The sequence below is a fragment of the Bubalus kerabau genome, chromosome 16, assembly GCF_029407905.1.
Source record: "Bubalus kerabau isolate K-KA32 ecotype Philippines breed swamp buffalo chromosome 16, PCC_UOA_SB_1v2, whole genome shotgun sequence".
NCBI lineage: Eukaryota > Metazoa > Chordata > Mammalia > Artiodactyla > Bovidae > Bubalus > Bubalus kerabau.
Window position 1 is genome coordinate 61856782 of NC_073639.1, and position 26657 is coordinate 61883438.

The following is a 26657-nucleotide window of genomic DNA, read 5'->3' on the forward strand; positions in this document are numbered from 1 at the left end:
AGTTTATTGTGATCCACACAGTCAAAGGTTTTGGCATAGTCAATAAAGCAGAAATAGATGTTTTTCTGGAACTCTCTTGCTTTTTTGATGATCCAGCGGATGTTGGCAATTTGATCTCTGGTTCCTTTGCCTTTTCTAAAACCAGCTTGAACATCAGGAAGTTCACGGTTCACATATTGCTGAAGCCTGGCTTGGAGAATTTTGAGCATTACTTTACTAGCGTGTGAGATGAGTGCAATTGTGTGGTAGTTTGAGCATTCTTTGGCATTGCCTTTCTTTGGGATTGGAATGAAAACTGACCTTTTCCAGTCCTGTGGCCACTGCTGAGTTTTCCAAATTTGCTGGCATATTGAGTGCAGCACTTTCACAGCATTATCTTTCAGGACTTGAAATAGCTCAACTGGAATTCCATCACCTCCACTAGCTTTGTTCGTAGTGATGCTTTCTAAGGCCCACTTGACTTCACATTCCAGGATGTCTGGCTCTAGGTGAGTGATCACACCATCTTGATTATCTGGGTCATGAAGACCTTTTTTGTACAGTTCTTCTGTGTGTTCTTGCCACCTCTGCTTAATATCTTCTGCTTCTGTTAGGTCCATACCATTTCTGTCCTTTATCGAGCTCATCTTTGCATGAAATGTTCCCTTGGTATCTCTAATTTTCTTGAAGAGATCTCTAGTCTTTCCCATTCTGTTGTTTTCCTCTATTTCTTTGCATTGATTGCTGAGGAAGGCTTTCTTATTTCTCCTTTCTATTCTTTGGAACTCTGCATTTAGATGCTTATATCTTTCCTTTTCTCCTTTGCTTTTCACTTCTCTTCTTTTCATAGCTATTTGTAAGGCCTCCCAGACAGCCAAATACTGTTACCATCCCTGTTTTATGAGTGAGAAATTTGAGGCTCAGAGGAGGTAGGTAACTCTCCCAGAAATTGAGATGAGCCACTGGAATCTGAGCTGTGTTTCAATCACTGACCTCTCATTCCACAAAGGTCAGGCCACTGTCCTTTGGGACCAGCCACAGACCGTCTGGGCCACCCTGAACATGGAAGTTGACTATCTGATTAATGGGGTCAGGAAGCCAGCCTACTGGCTGGTCAAGGGAACTTTGCAAATGAACCGTAATTTGGTAATATGATTTCCTTGCCCGGGTCAGCAGAAGGAAACTCTTTAGCCTATCTGGCTTGGTTGCATTGGACACTTGAAAGTTACTGGAGAATTGTGGCCAGCTAGCCAGCCCTGTGTGCTCAGGTTAAAAGCAAGAGTATAGAGCTGGTCCCATTGGTGAAGAAATTGCCTTGAACTTCGAAAGGTGGTAGAACCCAGGAGGCCAAGAGAATGATCGCATTCCTTCCTGACCCCATCAGGGCAGCAGGGCAGGCTTCCAGAGCTCAGAGCCACAGGGACATGGACACACGCCCCAGCCCAGACCTGGTTCCTTGCCCTACCTTGGCCACCATCTGACTGCAGGACTTTGCACAAACCACAAACCCCTGGAAGCCCCAGCTGCCAGGCCTCAAAGAGGAAGTGATGGTAATCCAACCTCTCAGGACCACTGAGAGGATGAGAAGGCCTGAGACTGCAAAGCACCCCTCAGAGGGTGGGTGCCAAGCTAACGCCGGCTCCTCAGCACATGGGATGTGCCAGGCAGAGGCGTGCTGCCCTCATGCTGGTGTTCCCTGTGCTGGGCTCAGACCCGGTAACCAAGTAAACCAGCAGGGAAGAATGCAACTTCTGGACAGGGTGAGGGCGCAAAAGATGCAACTTCAGGAGCTGGGACCTTTCTCAGACGTGTAATCGCTACAAAGTGGGTCATGGCCCTATTTCTAAAGAAGGCTTTGATCAAAAGAGTCATTGATGGCAAGTGTGTGTGTTTCAACCACCTCAAAAGAAGAGCGTGCCCCCAACACCTGGGAGGTAGGCAGGGGCGAGCCTAGTGGGGAACAACCCTTGTCGCTTGTTGCACAGGGCTTCCCGAGACCCCACAGGACATGGGCTGGTCTGGGGTGTTCCCCGTATGCCAGCTCTACCCTGGACCCTTCTGCATGAGTTGTGACAATTCTCAACTTATTAGAAAACCCTGAAATCATGCACATGCTCTGTGATCTTGGGAGAAAGCCCTCACCTCTCTGAGCATCAGAAAATGGGGTTCAGTATCAGAGGCATCCTCAGGACTTGAAGGTGACAATGGATCGCAGTGCCTGGAGCCTGAGAGAAACCTTCCATTACTGGTAGCCCCTGCTGCGATTAAGAACTGTGCCTCTTTAGAATGATTCTGTAATGCCTCAGGACCCCTGGGTCCCCGAGGTGTGAAGCTGGTTGTATCTTCCCGGAAGTGGATCAAGAGAGTAGAGTGCTGGCAGGCAGCTCACAGGAGGGAGGGGACCAACCAGGTCTTTCTGGTGGCTTAGGGCATGCCAGGGGCAGATAAAGGATACCCTCCCCTTGCCAGTTATGAATGTCTTTGGCTGCACCCAGAAATGTTGATGCTTTCCCTTCAGCTTGATGGAGGGGACCAAGAGCCCCTTTATCATAGCTTGGTGTCTACCAGGTTCCTAAGGAAAGGCAGGAGCAGGCGTGTGACAGAGAGATGGATGGTTTCAGTGTCCATCAGAGCTCATGGCACCCAAGGGATTGAAGCCGTGTGTGTGTGTGTGTGTGATGTGGGGTGGTGTGTGAGGTACTGTATCTTCAGTGATCAGGTCTTCTAGAACCAGCAGCAGGATATACAGTGTTGCCAGCAGACCCTTTTCATCCACGGGGAGGGCTGCCTGCCAAGCTTGGGGGCTGCTGGCTGCAGATGGTCAGATATTAAGTTCCACTCGGCCTCCCATCTGGTGGCGGCTCTGGCCAGCCGGGAGAATTCCCGAAGGGCTGGCTCTGGGCTCTGGCAAGCCACTCTGCCCCAAGCCAACCCTCCAGTGACCCTCAGACAGGGCTGTACTCAGCTAATCAGGAGGGTCCCCCAACTCCAGCCAAGCATCCCCTCATCTCCTGCCAAGGCAGCCACCTCTACACACCCCTCTGAGTCTGCCCCCCCCCCCAGCCGGGGCGAAAAGAGCATGGGACTTGGCATCATATTTACTGGGGGTCCTATCCTGACTCCTCTGGGCATGTGCCAGGATCTGAGTCTCCATTTCCTCCTCTGTTTTACCCACATCCCATGGCCATCAGGTAGATGAAATAAGAGCTCACACAGGTGGAGCAGGGTCTCCGGACCTTGGCACAGTCGATACATTGGTCTGGATAACTGTTCGTGATAGGGGGCTGCCCTGTGCTTTGTAGGGCATTAGGCATTGTCCTTGACCTCCACCTACTAGATGCAGGTAGCACCGCTCCCCCAGTCGTGGCAACAAAAGTGTCTCCAGATGTTGCCTCGGGTCCCCTGGGGGTCCAACTCACCCCTGCTGAGAATTACTGGTGCGGAGCTCTCTGTGCCATGACTGGCATGTGGTCAACACTTGGTAGACCAGCAGTGATGTCTGAATTCAAAGCGGCTGCAGCCTAGAACATCACAGGGCCGCGGTAAGCACTTGACAGGTGTTCACTGTGCTCGTAGTTGTCTTGCCAAAGGCCCTTTCAAGGCCTTTGAAAGGAGGTTTTTGAAATCTGTGATTCAATAATCAAACATCATGTGTGTACAGAGAGCTAAAGGCCAGCCTGGGATGGATACATATGTAAGCCTGGTTCTTCTTTTTTTTTTTTTCATTTAAAGTACAGTTGATTTACAGTTTGTTCATTTTCTTCTGTACAGCAAAGTAATTCACTTATACATATATACACATTCTTTTTCATATTCTTTCCCATCATGGTTTATCACAGAATATTGAATAGAGTTCCCTGTGCTATACAGTAGGCCCTTGCTGTTTATCCATTCTATATATGACAGGTTTCATCTGCTATCCCCAACTCCCGATCCATCCTTCCCCCGCCCCCTCCCCCTTGGCAACCACAAGGCTGTTTTCTATGTCTGTGAGTCTTTGTTTTGTAGATAGGTTCATTTGTGTCATATTTTAGATTCTGCATATAAGTAATATCATATATTTGTCTTTCTCTTTCTGACTTTTCTTAGTGTGATCATCTCTAGGTCCATCCATGTAGCTGCAGATAGCATGATGTCATCGTTGTGATGGCTGAGTGGTATTCCATTGTGTATATGTGCCACATCTTTATCCATCCGTCTGTCGATGGGTATTTAGGCTGCTTCCACATCTTGGCTGTTGTAAATATTGCTGCTATGAACACTGGGGTGCATGTATCTTCTTGAATTATAGTTTTGTCTAGATCTATGCCCGGGAGTGGGATTGCTGGATCAAATGGCAACTCTTTTTAATTTCTTGAGGAGCTTCCATACTGTTCTCCATAGTGGCTTCACCAAATCACATTCTGGGTGCCCAGTTCTTAAGTAGGTGAGAGAAAAGGCCCAGGGGAGAAGGGAAGTGTGTGTCCTGGTACCCCTAAGAGGTCGCTTCTCTTACATTTCTGTTGTGTGGACAAGGAGATGGAGGTGTCCCAGCAACTTGCCTGTGGGCACCAGCAGCAGGAGGGAGGGATTTTCACAGGGTCCCAGAGGGGTCGTGTGAGGGGAGCGGTGATTGCCACTCTGCCTGGAACCCGGCTGTCCAGCCAGCAGGTGAGGAAATGGGGGCTGAGAGTTGACCTGGATCTTGGACCATGAGTAAGATTTCTTTTTTTTTAAATATATATATATTTTATTGATGAGTAGTTGACTTACAGTGTTTAAGGTACATAGCAAGGTGATTCAGTTGTACACATACATTATTTTTAAAATTATTTTCCATAATAAGTTATTACAAGACATTGACTACCGTTCCCTGTACTATACAATAAACTTTTGTTGCTGGAGGAAAGGAGGGGAGGAAGGCAGGTCCAGGTGGAGGGTACAGCCTGAACAGGCCCTGTGGCTGGAAAAGTCTCAGCTTTCATTTCATAGGGTGTCTGACATCTGGGGGGAAGTTATGCAAGAAGAGAAAGGCTGGCAGCCCACAACACCAGGGGTGGGGTGCTGGGGTCACCCTTGTCGGTTCCCCAGTAGCCACATCCAATCTGCCCTCAACCTTGTTATCCCAGAAGTGTTAGGATCCCACTTAGGGGGCGTCTGATGTGCCTGGGTGACCAGTGGTCCCAGTGTGCCCAGGGCCGAGGGAGTTTCCAGTATGTAGAAGGTTCAGTGATAAAACCAGGACAGTCCCAGGCAAACTGGCACCGTCAGTCACCCTGCCTGTGGCCTCTTGGTTTGCTGGCCCTGTACCCCTGTTGTCCAGGGCTTCCACAGTCTAGTCAGTCCCTGTGGTGATTCAGACCCACTTCCCACCCACCTGCCTTCTAATCCACACCCCGAAAGGGCAGGCTTGGGGCAGGTGGTCAAACAGCTGTTTCCCAAATGCTTGGCACGGCCCATCCATCCGAGGTGGGAGACTTCTTGAGCAGCTGGGGAGACCCCGGAAGGAGAAGGAACCTGCTCAGGGCTGCCCAGAGAGTCTGCAGGAGAGCTGGGAGGGGAGGCCAGCTCTTGCGGTGAGCAGAATCATTTCCATGTCAGTTCCCAAAGCAGAGCAAGGACAAACGCGGAGGTTTCTCCAGCTCTTCCTACACCCCAGCCCAGCCCAGCACTGAACCCTTCAGCGACCTCATAGCACCGAATGCCCATTCCGACCCCAACACCTAATACTGTCCTCCAGACAATTTTACATGAGGGGGAAACTGAGGCACAGAGAAGTTTAATGGCTTGGCCAAGGGCACCTAGCTGGGTAATATTATATAAATAAAATTATAGTAGAGACAATATTCAAACCCAGGAAGCTGGACACCACAGTCAGAGGAAGTAACCACTACACCACAGAGCCTCTTACCCAGCACCTGGGGGCAATGCTGCTGACGAGTCTGAATTTGAGACCCTTGCAAAGTACTGGGGTGTAACACACACACACACACCCCTTTCCAGGTCTTTTCCCTATAGGACACTCCCTTGACACCAAAAGTGTCGCCGACTTTATGAGTTCTCTACCTGAGGTCCCCCCAGAAGGGAACAATGCTTTCTTTTGACCCTGACTTGCTATTGGCGTGGGCTCCTGCTCTGTGGTCGATTAGAGCTGTGGGGACAGGGGGCCCCTTCTGTAACCTCACACTCCCTACCCTGTGGAGGACCATTAACTCTCTTTATAATCCACAGGGCCCTGCAGGCTCGGGAGGCAGAGGGGAAAGGAGAGATGGTATTCATTCAGAAGTCTTTCCTGTAATTCTGTTAGGCAACAGAAAGCCAGCCAACCCTGAACATGACACAGAGACAGAGACTGGCAGGCAGGGAGCCAAGAGTCGTGTGATCTGTGCTGGAAGGGAGTCCAGGGAACTCAGGGAACCCAGAGGGGGCCATGTAACCCAGTGTCAGGAGATAGGAGAGGCCTTCTGGGGGGCAGTGAGGTCTCAGCTGAGATGTGAAGGAGAAGTAGGGTTTAGCCAGGTAAAGAGGGAGTGGAAATGTCTTCAAGGCATAAAGAAGCACTTGTGCAAAGGCCCTGGGGTGAGCCCCTGCTAACGACTGTGAGTCTCTGTGTTTGGCTGGAGTCTAGGTCAGCGGGTGCGGGGGGAGAGCCAGGGAAGGATTGGGCAGAAGATGCACTTGATAGGAGTTAGCAGTTCATTCTGTCTTGAGGGCAGTGGAAGGCCACTGATGAAGTTAGTGGGTGACAGGATGATGCCACTCTTCTTGCAGTAAGAAAAATGGATTGGATGGTAGGGTGAAGCTTGTGTGGACACGGGACTCTGCATCCTCTTGACTCTCCGATTCTCTTCAATACTTATGACAGTAGAGGGGTGGGAGAGAAGGGGGGAGGAAGGAAAGAACCAATCATTGTACATTGCACCAGCACCCAAGAGGTGACCTCTTCAGAAGATCATTGAAATGTAGCAGAACTGGGACTTCTCTGGTGGTCCAGTAGCTAAGACTCCATGCTCCCGCCACAGGGGGCCCAGGTTCAATCCCTGGTCAGGGAACTAAGATCCCACAAGCCTCAACTAAGCAACTAAGCCCCAGTGTAGGCAAGTACATACACTTACCTAATAAATAAATAAATGTAGCAGAACTAAAATGTGGGGCTTGGGGGACCATTGGGCCACTAAGGGTTCCCATGCTCTGAAACATGCAAACCTGATTCTGTGGTTGCTTCTACTTTTATTCGCCCATCCCTTCCCGTCATTACTTTATCCAACAATATTTTCAAGCACCTGCTCAGTTTCGAAGATTCAGCAGCGAGAGAGACACACAGCCCTCCCACTCGAGGTCTGGTTTGCTCCCCATCACCATTATCTTGACATTCTTTCTCACCTATTGAAAAACCTAAAAGGCTTACCTCACCAAAATGAAGTGAAATGAAGTGAAAGTTGCTCAGTCGTGTCTGACTCTTTGTGACCCCATGGACTATACAGTCCATGGAATTCTCCAGGCCAGAATACTGGAGTGGTAGCCTTGCCCTTCTCCAGGGGATCTTCCCATCTCAGGGTCGAATCCAGGTCTCTCACATTGCAGATGGATTCTTTACCAGCTGAGCCACAAGGGAAGCCCAAGATAATGGAGTGGGTAGCCTATCCCTTCCCCAGTGGATCTTCCCAACCCAGGAACTGAACTGGGGTCTCCTGCATTGCAGGCAGATTCTTAACCAACTGAGCTATCAGGGAAGAGGGGGTTACACACACACACACACATGAATTATGGTTCACGATTTACAGAGCTGAGTTGACGAACTTGCACTGGTTCAATAGCAATTCCAAAATGATTACATATTTCCCCCCCCCATGGGTAATTACTTAGGAAAGAGGCACGCGTCCGCCCCACAAGTCCCTGAGGGCTGCAAGCTAGTTTCAAGACATCATATGCACAAGCACATGTTCTTTGTTTGGCCCACAAACACTGTTTAAATGTAATTAGTTGCCAGCATTTAAAATTCAGATTTCATATAAAATCTGTATTTGAAGCATCTCTTGAGAAGTCAGAAGACCCAGTGATCCTGGATTTGCATTCCACATGGCAACAATCTGCTGGAACCCCATTGCATCCATCCCTTTAGAGAGAACCTGTACTCCACAATTCTTCAAGTCCCCATGTGACCAGTTTCTTTGAGTCCAACTGGTGGGCTCCTGCAGGTCCAAACAGCCCTCCACGTCCAGTTCTGCATTTGCAGATTCACCCAACTGCCAATCCCAGTGCTTCGCATTCACAAGTTCTGCATTTTTCAGTCCTCGGTTCCTGGAATTCAAGAATCCAAAACCCACAGATGCAGACCCCACAGATACTAGAGGCCAACTGTGCTTCCCCATTGTATATAAGGGACTTGAACATCCATGGATTCTGGGATCACTGGGGGGAGGGGGGGCGGTGTCCTGGAACCAATCCCCCATGGATGCTGAGGGGTGACTATATTTGTTTTGCTTCCCTGGAGTTAGAGGCCATTGGGTGAAAATACCAGCTCTTCCAAGAATTTCTTCCAAACTGCCTCCCCAGTCTGCCCAGAAGACCTTCCCTATGCCGCAGCAACTGTAAAACCCGGGGAATAAAAGACCTGGGAAGAGACAAGTAGCCTCATCTGGAGGCAGGTGAAGCCCAGCCCTGCTCTTTCACACTCTGTTTTCATACCCCAGCCCATTAGGTGAAGTTGCTTGAGGACATAAAAGGCAGAGATACAAGTGATTTTATTGCATCAAAGAGGAGTGTTTTACCCAACACAGCAGGAAGGCATTTTCAAGCGTCATCAGAATTACCTTCATTCAGCCTTTGAATAGCTAGATTCTCAACTTTTTCTGAGCTCAAAGGGACTCTTCTTCAATGAGCAGAGGAGCGCAGAGCGGAGAGTGGGTGGTTGTTCAGCTTGCTGTTGGGGTGGGGATAGAGGTCATTAACTACTTTGGGATGATTTGCGCTCATCGACTTCCAAATGCTGAGTAGAAGTGAAGACATGACTCACATTCCGATTCAGAGAACATTTATCAAGGACCTACTATGTACTTCAAACGCTGTCTACAAAACAATAAATCCCAAACTACATCACTGGCTCAGACCTCTTCAAATTCTTACATCTAACTTTTTAACATCTCCATTCAAATGTCTCCCAGACATTGCAAACATCATGTTCTAAACTCAACTCTTCACTCCTACAAAGAAAGAAAAAGAAGGAAGAAAGAAGGTGGGGTGGGGGGGACTCTCTTTCACCTTTCTCATCTTCCCCAGCTCGGGAAACATTAACTTCCTCTGCACAATTGCTCAAGCCAAAACATAGTTATTCTTGACCTCCTTCTTGCTCATCCCATCCATCACCAAGTCCTGCTGGTTCTTTCTCGTAACTGGTCTGCCCATTGCTTAGTCTAACTGTAACAGTTAGACCCTACAATCTCAGTGGCTCTGTAGAAGAGAAATGTGTGTATAGGTCAAATAAAGTCCACTTAGGGGTCCAGATGGTGATTCAGGGGCTCCCATCTCATGCCTCCACCATCCTGTAGGGCTTTTTGCTTCCAACCAATGGACAGGAAAAGAGAAGGTGGGAAAGACACTTAACTTAAAGCTCTTAACTGCTTCAGTTCAGAAGTGAGGCCTTCACTTCTGCTCTCACTTCATTGGTGAAAACAAGTCACATAACCTCATCCAGCCCCAAAGGGCACTGGGAAGTGTAGTCTCTGGCAGGAGAGCTGCTTCCCAGCTGCAACAATACACTATGGAAGTGGATCTGTGGTGGCCAGCAGGCCATCTCTGCCTCAGCTCATTTCCTCCACCTTCACTGCCACTTCCGCAGCCTAAGCCACCATCCTGTCTCACTTGGGCAACTCCAACAGTCCCCTTCTGGTCTCCCTGACTCCATTCTGACCCATCTCTAGTCTGTTCTTCATACAACAGCCAGAGTGGTCCTTCAAGCCATAAATCAGACCACCCATGGCTCTTCTCATGCTCAGAATAAAATGCAGACCCATCACTGAGGGAGGCAAAGCTCTGATTAGCCTGATCTCTGCCACCTCTTCTTCCTCATCATCTGTTCCCCCGTCACTCGCAGCTCCTCCAACAGCCACCTCTGCCCCTGACGTGTCTGTTATCTTGGTTCACCCTCCAGCTGGCCTTCCTCATCCTCCAACACTCAGCTCACACACTAGCCATTTCCTCAGAGAAGACTTTTCAGTCCCATTCAGGCCCCCCATAGAAGGACGGCCACAGTGAATGACTGGATATTCGGTTGTATGGCTCTTTGTCTATGTGCCTTTCTCCACGTAGGCTGGGAGCTACTGAGGGGTCCCCAGCACATTGCCAGGCACATAGCAGGGGCTCGATACATTTTTTAATATTTAATTTTATTTACTTAATTGATTGCACCAGGTCTTAGTTGCATCATGTGGCATCTTTTATCCTCATTGTGGCATACAGGTTCTTTTGATTCCGGCATGTGCAATCTAGCTCCCTGACCAGGGATCAAACCTGGTCCCTCTGCATTGAGAGGGCAGAGCCTTAGCCACTGGACCACCAGGGAAGTCCCTCAATACATATTTGTTGAGTGAGTCAGTGAATGAATGGATGAATACCATGATGTCATTGACTCTCCAGCAGAGCCCGATGCGATGCAGGAAGTTCTATTATCATTCCCATTTTACAGATGAGAAGATGTGGCTCAGAGACAGGAAGTGGTTTTTCTCAAGGTCACGCAGCAAGGAAATGGTGAACTTACAGCTCAGAGCTTGTTCTAGCTGGAGCTCTTCTTAGCATTCCCATTTTAGGGGTACTTTAGGAGATTTCTCTTTGTCTTCTCCCAGGCCTTCCCTCCCCTCCCCTACCCCTCATGCATCCAGGATCCTGGGAGACCCTTCACAGCTTCTAACAAGCAGGCACAGGTGGTGGCAGATGCCTCCCCTGAAACAGTCAGGGCCCTGGCAAGAAAAAGGATACGCATATAAACTATGTAATTGGAGGGGAGATTTGTGGAGGCTTTGTTTACAAAGGTGTGGTCCGGGTCAAGGGGAACCAGCAAGAGGCAGTGCAAGACCCAGAACTAGTTGTTTTTCAGTTGCTAAGTCAAGTACGACTCTTTGAAACCCCATGGACTGCAGCATGCCCGGTTTCCCTGTCCTTCACCATCTCCTGGAGTTTGCTCAAATTCATGTCCATGAAGTCTGGGATGCCATCCCACCATTTCATCCTCTGTTGCCCACTTCTGCTTCTGCCCTCAATCTTTCCCAACATCAGGGTCTTTTCTAATTAGCTCTCCACATCAGGTGGCCAAAGTATTGGAGCTTCAGCATCAGTCCTTCCAATGAATATTCAGAGTTGATTTCCTTTAGGATTGATTGATTTGAACTAGGGGGAGCCTAGAAAACTAGGGGGAGCCGCAAAGAGCAAGAGGAAGGGGCCGTTAACAGGGCCTGGGGAGTGAACTGTGTGTGAAAGACTGCCTTTAACAGAGGGGCACAGCCACTGCACCTCTAGCCCTCAGGGAGGGACCCAGGAGTATTAAACCCAGCCTCTGTGTCCTCCCACCCACACTGTTGTGTGATGCTTTCCATTGGCTGAATCCCCCTGCAAGCTGGGTGCAAGGGACTAGGCTGATTGGCTCAGCCTCCAAGGGCACCATGCAGAGTACAGAAGGGTCCAGGTGGACCTGGGGAAACTACGGGCAGCTCACAGCTCTTTAAGGCTGAAAGAGGAGAGGTGGCCCCACCCATCAGGGTTTCTTTGGTTTCAAGCACCATCAACTGAGTCTGACAAAACAAGGAATATATTGGAGGAATTCAAGGTAGCTCTAAGATTTTGAGGAAAGGCTAAACAGCTGTGCCTCATGGGGTCCAGGGCTGTATGTGAAAGGGGGGCATTCCCCAGTGAAAACTGGGCCCACAAAAACAAGAGATGTCCTCACAAGACTCACTCCTACCAAAAGGGCAATACAGCCAAGTCAGTGGAGAGGCTAATACCTCATCAGACCTCAGAAGACTCAGTGGTGCTCAATCACCATTTGTGGGATGGAAAAATTAATGAACCGAGGAATGCTAGAGAATCTGGGCTTTAAGCACTCGAGGGCACTGGAGACTTTGACATAGTCACATTTGCATTTTGGAAAGGTGACTCTGATTTGTGCAGGGAGACTGGATCACAGTGGGCAGGAAGCCTCTTGAGGCTGATGGAGTGTTCCAGGTGAGGAAGATGGCAGTTCAGACTAGAGTGTTGTCAGAAGGAAAGAGAAGGTCACGTCAAGCAATCTGGGGCTTGGGGGCACAGTCAGAGCCTTGGAGACTATACATAGATGACCACTGATCAAGCTGCTCAGGGTGGTCCGCAGCACCCTCAGAGGGCCTGGGTGAGAGGCTGCCACCCTGGGTGTGGGCGGCAGCACACGCTGACAACCTCGTCAGATGCTGTGTTCACCCCTAACCGTCCATCACCTCTGTGGACTCCACAAGCTAATCTAAAAATCAACACGAATAGCCTTCATCCTGATGGGATGGTGGCGTCCAATTGCTGACCCCAGGGATCTCCATGGGGCCCAGGGAGACGGGCGCAAGGATAACCTCGCCACCTGAAGGAGGAGTAGGGAATCCCCCAGAATCACCCCTAAGACGCCCACACCACCCATACAGCCCTTCTGGGGAGTGCCAGCCAGCCTAGCATTAAACCACAGCTCCAGAAATGTGACGTCCACCCGGCTAAACCCTGAACCACACAAAATAAGCTGCTGCTGCTGCTAAATCGCTTCAGTTGTGTCTGACTCTGTGCGACCCCATAGACGGCAGCCCACCAGGCTCCCCTGTCCCTGGGATTCTCCAGGCAAGAACACTGGAGTGGGTTGCCATTTCCTTCTCCAATGCATGAAAGTGAAAAGTTAAAGTGAAGTCGCTCAGTCATGTCCGACTCTTAGCGACCTCATGGACTGCAGCCCACCAGGCTCCTCCGTCCATGGGATTTTCCAGGCAAGAGTACTGGAGTGGGGTGCCATTGCCTTCTCCGCACAAAATAAGCCAAGGGGTTAATTCTACCTTTTGGCAAAGTTCTACCTCCCAGAGGTTCCTGAATGTGCCCTCATTTTCAAGCATTGCATGTTACTGAAATGAGTTTCTCTCCCTCCTTACCTTCCAGCATTCCTGCATCAACTTCAACCTTCTCCATACCTCAACTCAGAAATTATACCCACAGGCATAGGAGTTCCTTTACCCCAGACTGGGTAGGCACACCTCCTCTATGCTCCCACTAGCAGCCCCCCTCGTGGCCCTTAACAAACCACATTGTCATTGCGTGACCCCGAGCGAGTTACTTAACCTCCTCTGATCCTCTATTTCCTCCCCTGGAAAATGAGGTTATGATAGTAGCCACCTAACAGGGTCTTTGAGCTTCCCTGGTGGCTTAGACAGTAAAGAATCCACCTGCCAATGCAGGAGACTTGCATTCAATCCCTGAGTCAGAAAGATCCTCTGGAGAAGGAAATAGCAGCGTACTCCAGTATTCCTGCCTGGGAAATGCCTTGGACAGAGGAACCTGGCAGGCTGTAGTCCATGGGGTCAGCAAGATTCAGACACGACTTAGTGAATAAATATCAGCAGCAAACAGGGTCTGTGTGCGGCTCCAACAGATGTGGCCCTTATGATACTCTTAGCAATGTGCCCAGCGCCAAGGAAGCAGGCAGTAAGGACTCACTGCTGCTGGTTTTAGCCACTTCGTGGTCATGACACTTCCTGCAGAAACTGTTCCAGAACCTGCTTGTCCAGTGCCATGTGGTTTCCCAAGACCTCAGACAGCCCCTCATTGATTCTGGCCGCACTCCTACTCATATTGATCAAGGCTGCCTTCCTCTCGGGGGTGTTAATTGGCCCAAGTACTTGTCTGTGTTGGGGACCTAACAGATTTCTGAATGAAGTCATTGAAATATTTCCCATGGCATCAACTCAGAGAGGCGTCAGCGGGGTTTGAAGTGCTTGGAACAGTTTTCTGTGTTGAAGATGCTTTCCTCATTGTGGTGTTACTCATTGACCGCAAAAGCTAAAGCTTGTACTTCCTGTGTTCAGCAACCTTTACTGAGCACCAGCGGCCTGCACATCCTCCAAGACGCTCTCCTGCCCCGGCTCCCTCTCTGTCTCCTCCTCGCCCCGCTGTCTCTGTCATTGTATGTGTCACAGAATGACGTTATAGTCTTTGTCTACTCGTGGGCCTTTATCTTAGGTTTGCCTTCACTTGTTTGTGCTAAGTCACTTCAGTCATGTCCGACTCTTGGTGACCCTATGGATTGTAGCCCCCTGGCTCTTCTGTCCATGGGATTCTCCAGGCAAGAATACTGGAGGGGGTTGCCATTTCCTTCTCCACTTTACTTGTTTGCATTCGGTCAACTCCATGAGGCCTAGGAATGGGTCTCTTTTGCTCACTGCTGGCTGTTTCCCCACAACTTAGAACATACTCTGGGTGCTCACTGAATTTTTATCAGATAAGTGAATGCCAAGCCCTGGCCTAGGCAATTTGCAGGGGAGTAGGAAATGAGCAAGAAGATGTGGATTCTGGCCTCAAAATGCTTATTCATTGGGTCATCAGGGAGAGACTGGAGAAAAATAATTGTGATTCTTGGACGTGTTCTAAGAAAGAGGCCTTAACATTCTGGGGCTTCATATACTGAAAGCAGTTCAATCTTTACAGGCTTTTTTATCCTCTGTCTGTTTTTCTGATAGCCTGACGGTAGGCAGTGTGCTGACAGCAGGAACCCTGCCTGGTTCATCGAGGCATAGGGTGGCACAGGATGCATAGGGTGGCATAGGATGGTACAGGGTGGCACAGGGTGGCATAGGATGCAATAGGATGGCATAGGATGCAATAGGATGGCATAGGTTCCTCGAGGCACATAGTAGGGGTTTAATCAACATCTTAGTTTCATTTGAGGTTTTGTGTCCCAGAAGCAGAACCTGAAGTGCTGGAGTACAAGGAAATTTCTTCAGGAGGTAATCCCAGGAAACACCCAGAGGAGAGAGTTCAGGTGGGATGGGGAAGGGGAGGAGCCAGGAAAGGGGGCGCTATCTGGTAAGTTACCACTGTAGGCGACCGCAGCTGAACCACCTGGGAGCCAGTGTAGACCATGCGCCTCAAAGTTACCCTCCTTGGGGGTCAAGGGAGCAGAAGTCCTCCAACTCCTATCAGGTATTGGTTAAAGGCACTCCAGGGGGTGGGGGATGTTAATTTCCTCTACGAAAGCATTGCAGGTACTGACAGCTGGAAGCTGGGATGTGAGCACATAGGGGAATGAATGGTGGACACCAAGGTGGTCTGGCTGGGGCACTGGCAGCAGGTGCTACAGTCAGTATTTACTGAGTGAATGAACCAATGAATGCCATTTGGCAACAGGGCATTATTTGAATGCCTACTGCCTACCCAAGTGCCTTGTTTGTTAACATGATTTTCAAAGTTTTGAAAGGCAAGTCGTTACTGGGGCTCAGAGATGTTAGGTAACTTGCCCAAGGTCATACAGCCAGCAAGAGACAGAGCCAGGATTTGGCCCAGTCTCACTTGGCTTCCCTTATAGCTCAGTCGATAAAGAATCTGCCTGCAGTACAGGAGACCCAGGTTCGATTCCTGGGTTGGGAAGATCCCCTGGAGTAGGAAATGGCAACCCATTCCAATATTCTTGCCTGGAGAATCCCATGGACAGAGGAGCCTGGCGGGCTACAGTCGATGGGGTCACAAGAGTTGAACATGACTTAGCGGCTAAACCACCACCACCACTTGGCTCCAGTGCCCACACACTTTTTCATATCGTCAGCTGGCGGGATACAACCGTGATGTGGATACTCTGGGCTAGAAAGTTCAGGAAAGGCCCAGATTTTCTCACTCATCCTCTTTGTCTCTCTGTCTTCTCTTTGGCTCCAAGGCTGGGTCAGCCCAACCTTGTCCCCAAACCCAGTCAACAGACCCCCTTGCCCTGAGGTCACTCCAATTTTCTAAGGCTTCCCCTTCACCTTTTTAATCCCCTTAAGATTATGGGGGTTGGAGTCCAACAAACTTAGGTTCAAATTCTGGGGTTGCCACTGCTTAACTGTGTGTCCTTGAGCAAGTAATTCTACCTCCCAGTGCCTCAGTTTCCCCAGAAAGTAGGCCAGTAACATCCAATTTGCCAGGTGACTGTGAAGATGAAGGAGGGTTAGCCTGGCCCATAGGAAGTGCTCTGGAAATGGTAACCATGGTGATCTTGAAGAAGTGATGTTTAGCTTATTTGTCAGTTGCTATCCTATCTTTCTAAGCCCTGAACTGCTCCTTCTTCCCATTTCTTTCTCAATATCAGCAACCATCATGTAATGGTTAATTGCACAGACCCTGGAGCCAGTCTTGCTGGGTTCAAATCCTGGCTCTGCCACTTACCAAGTAGGTGAGAGGTAACATATTGAAATGCTGAAATGTAGTAAGTGCTAAGTGATACTGAGTGTACGAATGGATGCATGAGCGGGTGGGTAGATGGGCGGGTAGGTGATGAGTAGGAGGATGAAAAATCGTAAGGCCATGCTTTTTCAACTCTATTTCCAGAAGTCTTAAGTGTTTGAGGACTCCTAGGAGAATACGCAGGCAGGGGTCTTGCCTTGCCCCGTGATTCCTAAGTACTTCTCTTTCACCTATTATATATTGACTTTTGAATATGATTTCATTTGGAACTTTTTTTTTAATATTGCTAAGTTTCAAAACAAGTTTGAAAGTCATTAGTGTAGAAAGGTGATTCTCAAACTTAAAAATGCATCAGAATTTCTGGAGGCTTGTAAAAACCCAAAGTGCCAGACCACCACCCCCACCCCACAACCTCCCAGAGCTGCTGAGTCAGTGAGTCTGAGATGGGTCCAGAAAAATCTGCATTTCTAGCTCCCAGGTGATCCTCACACTGCTGGACAAGACTTTGAGAACCACTGTAACAGAGAATTTCTCCTGATTCCTCCATGCAATTAGATAAATCTAGCTATTGAGTTGGAGAAGGAAATGGCAACCCACTCCAGTGTTCTGGGACAGGGGAGCCTGGTGGGCTGCCATCTATGGGGTCGCACAGAGTCAGACACGACTGAAGCGACTTAGCAGCAGCAGCAGCTATTGAGTGCCTAGAATGTGCCAGCAAACAGCTAGGCATATTGGAGAACATCAGAAATGGATTCGATACAGCCCAATTCCCTCAAAGAGCTTCTGATCTCAAAACAGAAGACAAGAACCCCACACAATATAATATATATTATATATAATATAACAATAGTTTCAAAAGGAGGGGGACTACAATTAACTGAACTTGTACTGAGTGCCAAAGACTGTGCTTACTAAGGACTTCACAAGCACAGTCTCATCCAATCAGCACAATCCTATCAGGTAGGAACTATCATTGTCCCCATTTTTAACGGTGGAGAAAGCCAAGGCTCAGAAAGGGTAATTAACCTGCCTAAGGTCACACAGCCAGCAAGTAGCAAAACCCAAGACTGACTCTGAAGCTTTGAAGTCACACCATAAACTTGCAGACTCTTCCCTTCCCCACAATTAGAGAGGAGTATAAGACAGTTTGCTTGAGTGTCAGCTTGAATAAATCAAATGCCAAAGCACATGATGCTAATGAAACTCTGGGCTGTCAGGCTGGGGAGAAGGAAGTGGGTTCTCTCATTACGGCTTTAAAAGTCAGAGGAAAGCCAGCAGGATCCCTTTCTGGGGTTCGGGGAGGTACAGTCGGCATGGTGCCAGCTCACCAGTAGGCTGGCTTGTCACCGCTGATGGGCTGGGTGTTTGTCTGATTTCCCCCACTGGACTGAGTGTTCCAGGAGCCAGAAATCCTACCTGGATAGGACGGGGGTCTCAGTTGCCCCAGCCCATGGCCCACCAAAAAAGAGGGGGCAATAATGAATGACTATTAAATGGACAATGGAAGATGCCACAGAAAGCTTCCGGACCTGTTGCTCGCATTTGTTTTTCAAATGAAAGCTAGAGGAGGAAGCTAGATGCACAGTCAGAAGCAGGTCAACTCAGGAATGGCAGAAGAGTCCCCAGCATCCTTGCCCCTCCACTTGCATGACTGCCAGCGCCCAAAACACTGCTGCAGAGCCCCAGGGAGGTCCTGGAACACAGGAGGGAGCTCTGCTCCAGTCCAACCCCCTTAATTTTATAGAAGGGGAAACTGAGACCCAGAAAGGGGAGGCACCTTGGCCAAGGTCACACACACAGTAGACGAGAAGTCACACGTCATGACCCCACTTTGGGTAGCTTTCTGGAATACCGAGCTGGAATTACACGTGCCTTCTCTCCACCACCTCCCCATTGCCCTCTCCCAGGGACGGGTCTCAGAATTTTCCTCAATTCTTAGAAATAAGCCCAGGTGTGTCATCCTTTCCGTGCATGTCTGCAGTATGGTGCGGAGGAGGAGAATTACGAGAGGGCCACTTTGAATCGGGAGGGGGTGTCATTGCTGCTAAGATGCTGTGTCACTGAACTCCGAGTGCCTGCAGGCTGAGGATGAGGCCCCACCCAGCTCACTGGGGTGGACAGACGGGCACAGAGTAGACCACTTGGGCCCAGAAGGCCACCTGCCTCAGTTTCCTCCAGGAGTTTGCTTAAAAAAAAAAAATACCACCTCTTGAGACCTAATGATTCATAAGCTGCGGAGGCAGAGTCCAGGCAGCAGTAGCCCTCATCTCATGCAATTTTTGTGTACCTGACAGGGTAAGGATCTCTGCTTTTTTTTGTTCTGAGTAAGACTTCCCTTGCACTCAAACACCTCCACTCAGGTGCTGAAGTCCATTTTCTTGCTCAAAGTTCTCACCCAGGTGGGCCAAATCTGTTTAGCCTGGTAGAAAATGTTGCTTTGAAAACATTTGCACGTGAAGCCCTTTAGTTGGGGGCACGCCCTCCATTTAGCCCCAGGCCCCACCACTCCCTGCTGTCTCTGACCCAGCCGGCTTCCTCTGTTCCCTAGTGGCACTGGCTTCAAGGTGCACATACTTTGGCCCCTCACACCCCAGTGACAGACCATCAGACGCTCCAGGTTTACAGGGTTCTGAGAGTTGGGATGTGTTGAATTGGAATGGGGAAGCACAGGTGTGTAGCGGGGACTCTATTTGGGTTGCAGGGGATACGAACACCAAACTTAGGGTCCCTTCCTATTCTTCAGGTGGTCTGCTCTGGTAGAGACCTCCCCTCACCCCTGCCCTACACACTAATGCCCCTACACTCATATCCTTTTCCATGCCTCCTCTGTGGACAGACACTGCAAGACAGGGTGGCAACCAGGAGATACAAACAGTCCAGAGGTGGCGCAGCACTGTCATCCCACTCAAGTCAGCCCCGCAGAGCAGGGACCCAGGCCCCTGGTCCCCAAAGCTGAGTAAACAGAAGCCAGAACCTACCTGGCAGGTCTTGGGGAGAACAGGAAAGCTACAGTGAAGGTTTAGCGCCATCTGTCGGTCATTTGGAGAACTGCCTCTCTGCCAAATAAGCTGCGTAGGGCAAAGGGTGTCGGGCAAACTTCCCCGCCAGGTTTCTCAGCAATGGTATCTCCTTTTTCTGCCCATTAAAGCGCCCCGAGATATCATTTGGTTCAGTTCCAATTAACCTTTTCCAGTTCTAAGACTTCTTTTAAAAAACCACTTAATACTATGAATCCTCTACCCCAGAAAAATACACTTCTGCTTGACTGCATGTGATTCCAGGGAGCTGACTATCCTTGGGTTAAGATCACCTCTGAGACCCAGAGATTCCAAGGGGTTTGCCCAAACTCACACAGCCCGCTAGTGGCAAAGCCAAGTCTGAGAGTCGGATGCTCTAGTGCGTCTTATGCTCAGGCTGCCTCTTTAAGCCTTAAAGGGCTCCTCCTCCTCTCTTCCCTGTCAGAATCCTGCGAATGTCTGCAGGGTATTTGACTACAGCAGCCATCCCAGGGACTGTGACACCCTCACACCTTCCGGGTGTTCCAGGCTCCTAGACAACTCTGTTTCCTGTGCCCTGGCTCTGCTGGCCTGCCATCCCCCAGGCCCTCCAGGACTACACTCTCAGGGATCCCAGCCCTCTCAGGGATCCTGAGTTGGGAGCCACGGCAGGGATCTGATGGGCCACTAACTGGCTGTTGCCCTTGGATGAGCTGCCAGACCTCCCTGGACCTTGACTTCCCTGTGTAAAAACCCAAGGTTGAGGACAGTCATCTCCAAGGTTGCCGCAGTGCCAGGGCCTCTCTAACTTTTCAAGACTGACCGCCGGGCACAGTCCTTCACAAGCACATTTGAGCGACTTCCCCAGCCAAGGCCCCAGCAGCAGGCCTGAAAGCTGAATTCTCTTCCAGAATCAGGGGCCCTGGGTGGATTGATATGCAGCTGATGGCCAATAAAGGAGGTAAGGCTGTTATAGCTGGAGCCCAGCAAGCTCTTCATTTATTCAACCAAGAATTTTTTGGAGTTTGGGGCTGAAGAAGAGGTTCTCCTACTTGAGTATGGATCAGGACCACCTAGAGAGTTTGGGCAAATTACCGAGCACCCAGCCCGCATCTGAGTATCTGGTTCAGCAGGTCTGGGGCGGGACCCAAGGACTGGCCTTTCAAATACATTCCCAGGAGATGCTGAATCCTCTGGTCCAGGGAACATGCTCTGAGAAGCACTGGCTTCCGGTGACAAATGAGACAGACCTGCTGTGCCTTTGTGGAGCTGTAACAGTCCAGCTGTAAACCAGCAAACATTCTAAAGTGTGTTGTGATATGAAAGGGGAGGGGCAGGGTCTTCTCCAAAGAGGGGCTGTTTATGCTAAGACCAGAAGGCTAAGTAGAACCGACCCAGCAAATCAGCAGGGGAGTGGGGAGGTTATGTTAAATATTTACTGAGTAGGCGCCAGGACTCCTCTCTCATTTCTCATCTATTCCTCCCAATTAATGGGAGGCAGTCAGGATTAGCCCTATTTTACAGATGGGGAAGCTGAGGCTCAGAGAGGCAAAGGACGGGTCCAAGTTCAAGAGCAAGAAAGGAGCCCCAGCTCGTAATGAGGACACCTGTTAGCTGCCACATCCTCTCTGCTGCTTCTGCCCTGCAGCCCCCAGGCTCCCCTCCCCTGGGAGAGCTACCACTTTGACACAGCTGCAGGGCTCTGCCAGCCAGCCGCGCTCTGCCCACTCCCCGTCCCCCCTCCGCCCCAGCCCTTCAAGTGTTTTCACTGCTGGGTGAATTCAGCAGATGCCTTTCGATCGCAGCCTATTAAATTAGACCCTCTCTGCAGCCAAAAGAAGATAATTATGTTTTCATTAGCCCTGGATAATGTATTACCCCCTTGGTGGCAGCACACTGGCCAACTCCTCCTTCCCTCTCCTCCCCTTGGCCACCCCAGAGCCCTCTGCTCCCCCAGGCTCACCTCTAAGCTGCTGGGGTAGCGACTGGTTAGGGTCCAGAGGGGCAGAGAGCAGGTAGAGGGGACGGCCCTCGCTTCAGCCGGGAGAAGGCTTTTACCCACCTGCCGAGCACACAGGGGTGGAGGGTGTGGGCCCGAGAGAAGATCCAAGAATAATCGTTATCATGGTGACCATTTATGGAGACCTTGCTCCAGGCTGACCCCTGGGTAGGTCTCGGCTGTTGAGCACTACAGTGCTCTGGGTGGGGTTGTGGGTAAAGGGAGAGAAGCATTATCAACATCTCCCCTGACACCAAGGGGGTCCCGAGGAATCAGTTTAGAGGGAAAGCCCCAAGCAGCCTAGAAAGAGGAAAGACTTCCCAGGGTACCACACCTGAGGAGCGTCTGGGGGGCAGTCCCTCTGCACAGTTCGAGGGCCACCATGTGGCTTAAAAGCACCAGTTTTTGAAGCCCTCTGGCACAAGCAAGAAGGGCCTCCAAACACCAGACACTCCCCTGCCACCCCGAAAAACAGCAGCATCTTCACTTCCTCTTTCTCCACAAGGCGGCGGTGGGGAGGCAGGAAGAGCCTCACTCTGAGGTCAGTATGGCCCAGTGCTAATAGCTGCTTTTACCACCAGGTAACTGGAGTGAGTTACTTTGCTTCTCAGAGCCTCTGCTTTCCCCTCTGTACAATGGGAATAAGAGAAAACAATCACCCCTTACAATTTCTGTGATCATTCAGTGAGATACACCTAAAGAAGGCTTGGCTCAAGACTGGCAAAATGAGACATACTCGATACAAGACAGCCATTATCCTTTCTGCTGCAATTAGTACTGTTACTAGTCCCCTTATCCCTACAGAAACAACCAGAGTAAGGGAGGAAGGGGAGGATCTCTTTCTTTCTCTCTTCCTTTCCTCTCTCTCACTACCTCCCTCTCCTTCTCTCTCTCTCTCTCTCTCTCTCTCTCTCTCTCTCTCTCTCTCTCTCTCACACACACACACACTCACAAAACCCATGGTGGTAACTGGCTCCCTCCCTGGACTTGGAAGCCCATCTTCCCAAATCTCCATCTCAGGACCTGCATGCCTGTGCTTTGCTCTCAGACACCTGCTGATGAGGACAGGATTGAGGCCGGGGGGTCTGTCCCCCTCTCCTTGAACCCAGGCTAACTCTGCCTTCTATAAGCACAGCCAGCCTTGGCCTGGACCCCACCATCTTGTGGCTGCCTGTCTCCTACCAACCACCCTTTTCCCTGAGTCAGAGCAGCTGGTGATCCAGAAGAGAAGGTGCCCCCCTCATCGGGAGTCTCCCCCAGCCCCACCCCCACATGACAGGCATGCACATGGTAGCTGTTTTGAACAGGTGAAGGGCCAGCCCAGTGGAAGAGCAGCTTCTCTTCCTCTGGCTTCCTGATTTTCCCCAGTTGCCATGGTAATTGAGGGGAGCAGTATTCCGAGTCTGACTCTGATAGCACTGAAGCCCAGCGCTCAACTTTGAAATGGTTCAGGCAGGGGAAGCTGGGCCCAGGCTGAATGCTTCCCTGGGACACCCTATTCAGCCTTTATGCTCCTGTTCTGATTCTCATCATGGTTATTATTACTTGGGGCTACTGTTTACTGAGCATTTACTATATGCCAGGTTCTATGCCAAGAGCTTCCCCAGCCAGCATCACCTCGCTGTCGGCATCTTTACAATGACCCCGGGGCTGTTTCACCACTGGGAAAACAGGCTCTGGACTTAGCACCATGTGGCACAGTCCGGAGGTGGCAGAACCCTGGGGCTGAGAGGGAATTTCTCGTGTGTTCCTTCCAGTGTGTTGAAGACAAACAGAAGGCTACGCAGCCACCTCTCTGCCAGCATCTTCCCTCTTTCCTCCCCTCCTCATCCCCACACCCCTTTTTCTGTCCCCCGAAGTCACACCCCCTTCTCCTGGTGCTTGATGTGAAAAACGATTAGAAAAGCATTTATTAGTGACAAAGTGGGGGATTCCTTTTTGCCTCTTCAAGCCATCTAGAGCCAGGTGCTGTGTGTGTGTGTCTCTGTGTGTGTGTATTCTCTTTCCCTGGTTTTCTCCCATTTTCCCAAGAGTGTGTGAGCAGCAGCAGCAACAGTGAAATGCAAAATTCTTTGCAATCTGCCCGGGAAAAGACAGCTTTTGAGCCGGGTTTATATGGTTACCCATATGTTAGGGCCCCTAAGAAAGGAAGGAAAGCTTGTTTCTCTGCCTCCTCCCCTCCTCCCAGCCCAGGCCTGGGCGTCTCCAACCCGCAGGTTTACCTGCAGCTTTTCCAGGCCACAGGTGAGCAAGCCTGCGCCCTCCCGTCCTTCCCCCTCGCCAGCTGTCAGGACTAAGCGCTACTCAGGGGAGGAAGGCCAGAACAAGGCAGCATTTCCACCACCGGCCTCCTCTCTTCCTGTCTAACCACCCAAGAGCCAGAGCCAGAATTCAGGCTGGGGTGTCTTTTGGCCTTGTCTAGAGTGAAAGGCAGCGCATCCCACTGTCCCATTGAGGAACGTTACCCCAAGGCTGATGGAGAGGCAGAAATAAACATCTCTGCTTTCCACGGGGCCCTCTCTGCCCAAAGAGAGCTGCCCTGTGGCTACTACATGAGCCCCCTCCAGGCTCCCAGAAATTGTCATGGGGTGTGTGTGTGTGTGTGTGTGTATGTGTGTGTTTCCTGATAGATAAAAGATGGAAATTAGGTTATATAAAAGATGTATGTTTTGGAGCCCAGAGCGGCTCTTTTAATGAGGGTTGCGACGTCTCCCTCCCCGCACCCATAAACCAGCCGGGTTGGACGTCACCGCTAATTTGTTTCAGCGATGATAGGATAAAGGAGGGACATTAAGAAATAAATTCCCCCTCACGACCCTCGCTGAGCTCACGGCTCTGCCCCTACATATTTATGCCGCGTTTCCGGCCTCTGGGCGAGGAGCTACTTAGCCCCGGGGCTGCTCCAAGGGGCAGCCAGGCGGCGAGCGGCTGCCGGGAGGACGGGGTGAGCCAGGGGCGCGCGCGCGGGGCGCCCCGGCACGGCGCCGGGGAAGCCCACAGCCTCCGTCCCGAACTTGGGTTCGCAAGGGGCGGAGGGAGGGGAGGGGACTTGGGGAGGGGTGGGGGCTCGGGGAGAGGGGGCGGGAAGGGATCGGAGAGGCGGCGGGGAAGGCGGAGGGATGCGCGCGGCTCCTACCCAGAGGTGAGCGGGTACGACTGGCGCCTTACAGCCGCGCGGGGCGTCGGACTGGGAGGGTTTGGAACCGGGAGAGCGGTGGCTGCAGGAGCCCGGGAGAAGGAGGAGGAGAAAGAGGAGGAGAAGGGAGACGGAGGAGGAGGAAGGAGGCGGGCGGGCTCGCGGACAGGCGGGCTGACGGGTGCGCAGAGCAAAAGCGCAGCCTCGGCACTGCCCGACTCGGCAGCAGGTGAGTTCTCGGCCCAGGCGTCCCGCGTCCCCTCGGTGTCCCCTTGGGCTCCCAGCCCCCAGTGCTCACGGGCAGGCATGGGGGGCTTGCTTGCGTCCCAACTTGGTCCCGGTGGCCTCGATCTCCTCCCCAGCTGGCAGCCCCAGGCCGGCGGGCTCAGGTCCCAGCGATCGTCGCGCCCGCTGCGCTCTCGCTCCAACTTTGCAGGGACCAGCGTCCCCGTTCCGCTGCACGCTTCGGCTCCGAGCTGCGCGCCTGCGGTAATGGCGGCCCCTTTGGCAAGGCGCGCTACCCCCCGCGGGCAGCCGGAGGCTGGGGGACGCTAGTCCCAGGGGATCGTTGCACCTGCCCAATCTCAACTTTCAGCTTTCCTCCGCGCCGGGCTCGGCAGAGGCACGGCCACCGCCAGCCCGGTAATGGCGGACTCTTCTGCATCGCTCGCCACTCTCGGTGGGGGGCCCCGAGGCCGGGAGGGTTGTGCTCCTGGGTGGGGTACATTGTTGCTCCCGCCTGGCTTCCAACTTTGCCAGGGTTCTTATTGCGCTCCCAGTAACGGCGGGGCCGCCTGCACCTCTTACTTCTAGCGTTCGGGCGGGATTGGGATGCAAAAGCTCCGGCTCCCGGAACCTAGGAAAGTTGTGCCTCCTGCTCGAAAGAGGCTCTAGAGCTCCCAGACGGGCGAGGGGCACACTCTGCAGGGATTTGGGGCCGGGCCGTGTACCACCAAGAGCGGTCGTTTTTACTGCCAGGTAGCCAAAGCCAGAGCTGGGTCCCTGTGAGATCCAACTTCTAGAGCCACCCGAGGGGTCCTTGTCCGGATAGGGTTCTCTGAGCTATGCTCTAGGGACCTCCATCCCCCGGGCACTGTGGCGGGGGCGCTCACTCAGACAGCATTGCCTGGGGCGGCACCCAGAAAGGAGAAGCACTTGGCCCAGAAGTCACTAGAGCGAGGGCAGGCATCTTTGGAATGACATACCTAGGTTCTAATCCTAGATTTACTTTTTACTTACCCCATGGTTTTAAGTTAGTCCCTTTACTTCTCTAAGCCTCAGTGCTCTTGTCTGTAAAATGGGAAAACAGTACCTTTCTCATGAGACTGTCGTGAGAACCTTAAAAAAATCACATAGCCCAGCTCAAACCCTGACTTTGGACCCCAGAAGAGCACACAAACGACCAGGGGAGACAGTGTCCATGGGCAGAGGTGTGTGCAGGGCTAGGAAGACACCCAGAACACATTGTCTGGTCTCTGGTGGTCCAGAACCTTGGGAGAGAGAAGGAAGGAGCTGATCTCTCAGGCCCCAGAGGAACGAGGGAAAGCTGCTCTCTTTCTTGTACATTGCTCTAATTGGGATTGGGGCAAACAGGTTGCATTCACAAAGGTGTAAGGGGGCATCGATTTTCCCCCGATTGTTATTTTGAATTTAAGATAAAACAGGGAAGAAGCCCTCTTGTGCCTTCTCTGGCAGCGGAGTGGTGCCCATTCTCTTCTGCCCTCAGGATCTCAGCAGACAGATTTGAGAAGGCTTGGCGTGTATCCAGAGGGAGTTGTTCCACCCCACCATTTCTACCACCATCACCCCAGTCCTTTCCACCAATCCAATTTCTAGGAGCCCCTGAAAGGGTTCACAGCTCTGTGTCATCTTCAAGGTGCTGTTACATATAATGTTTACCGCCCCCCTGCCCAGGCATACTCTTAAAACCTCCCCCAGGTCACCAGCACAGTGATCTGACCCATCTGGCAGCTTTGGAAACTGAGGCAGGGCAAGCCAAGAGACCCACCCATAGCCATCTAGGTGGTAAGTGGCACAACTGGAGACCTCAGTGCCATTTTTTAGTTACTTAATTGGGGGGCTTTTGCCCACATCTGGGCACACAAGCAGTCTGTGCTCTTGCCTTAGCACTCACAGCTTCATTCCC

General features: G+C 51.2%; 1 protein-coding gene and 1 long non-coding RNA gene across 2 annotated transcripts in view; one reads left to right on the forward strand and one right to left on the reverse strand.

Moving 5' to 3' along the window:
* The window catches only part of NOS1 (nitric oxide synthase 1), a 198308-nt gene that overhangs the window by 46815 nt on the left and 124836 nt on the right, over positions 1–26657 (forward strand). The gene's annotated exons all lie outside the window — the stretch shown is intronic.
* On the reverse strand, positions 8122–19512 carry LOC129629832 (uncharacterized). Its single transcript, XR_008703341.1, has 3 exons — positions 19359–19512; positions 8772–8881; positions 8122–8259 (listed from the first exon to the last, which is right to left on the reverse strand). It is a non-coding gene; the product is annotated as an uncharacterized LOC129629832 (long non-coding RNA).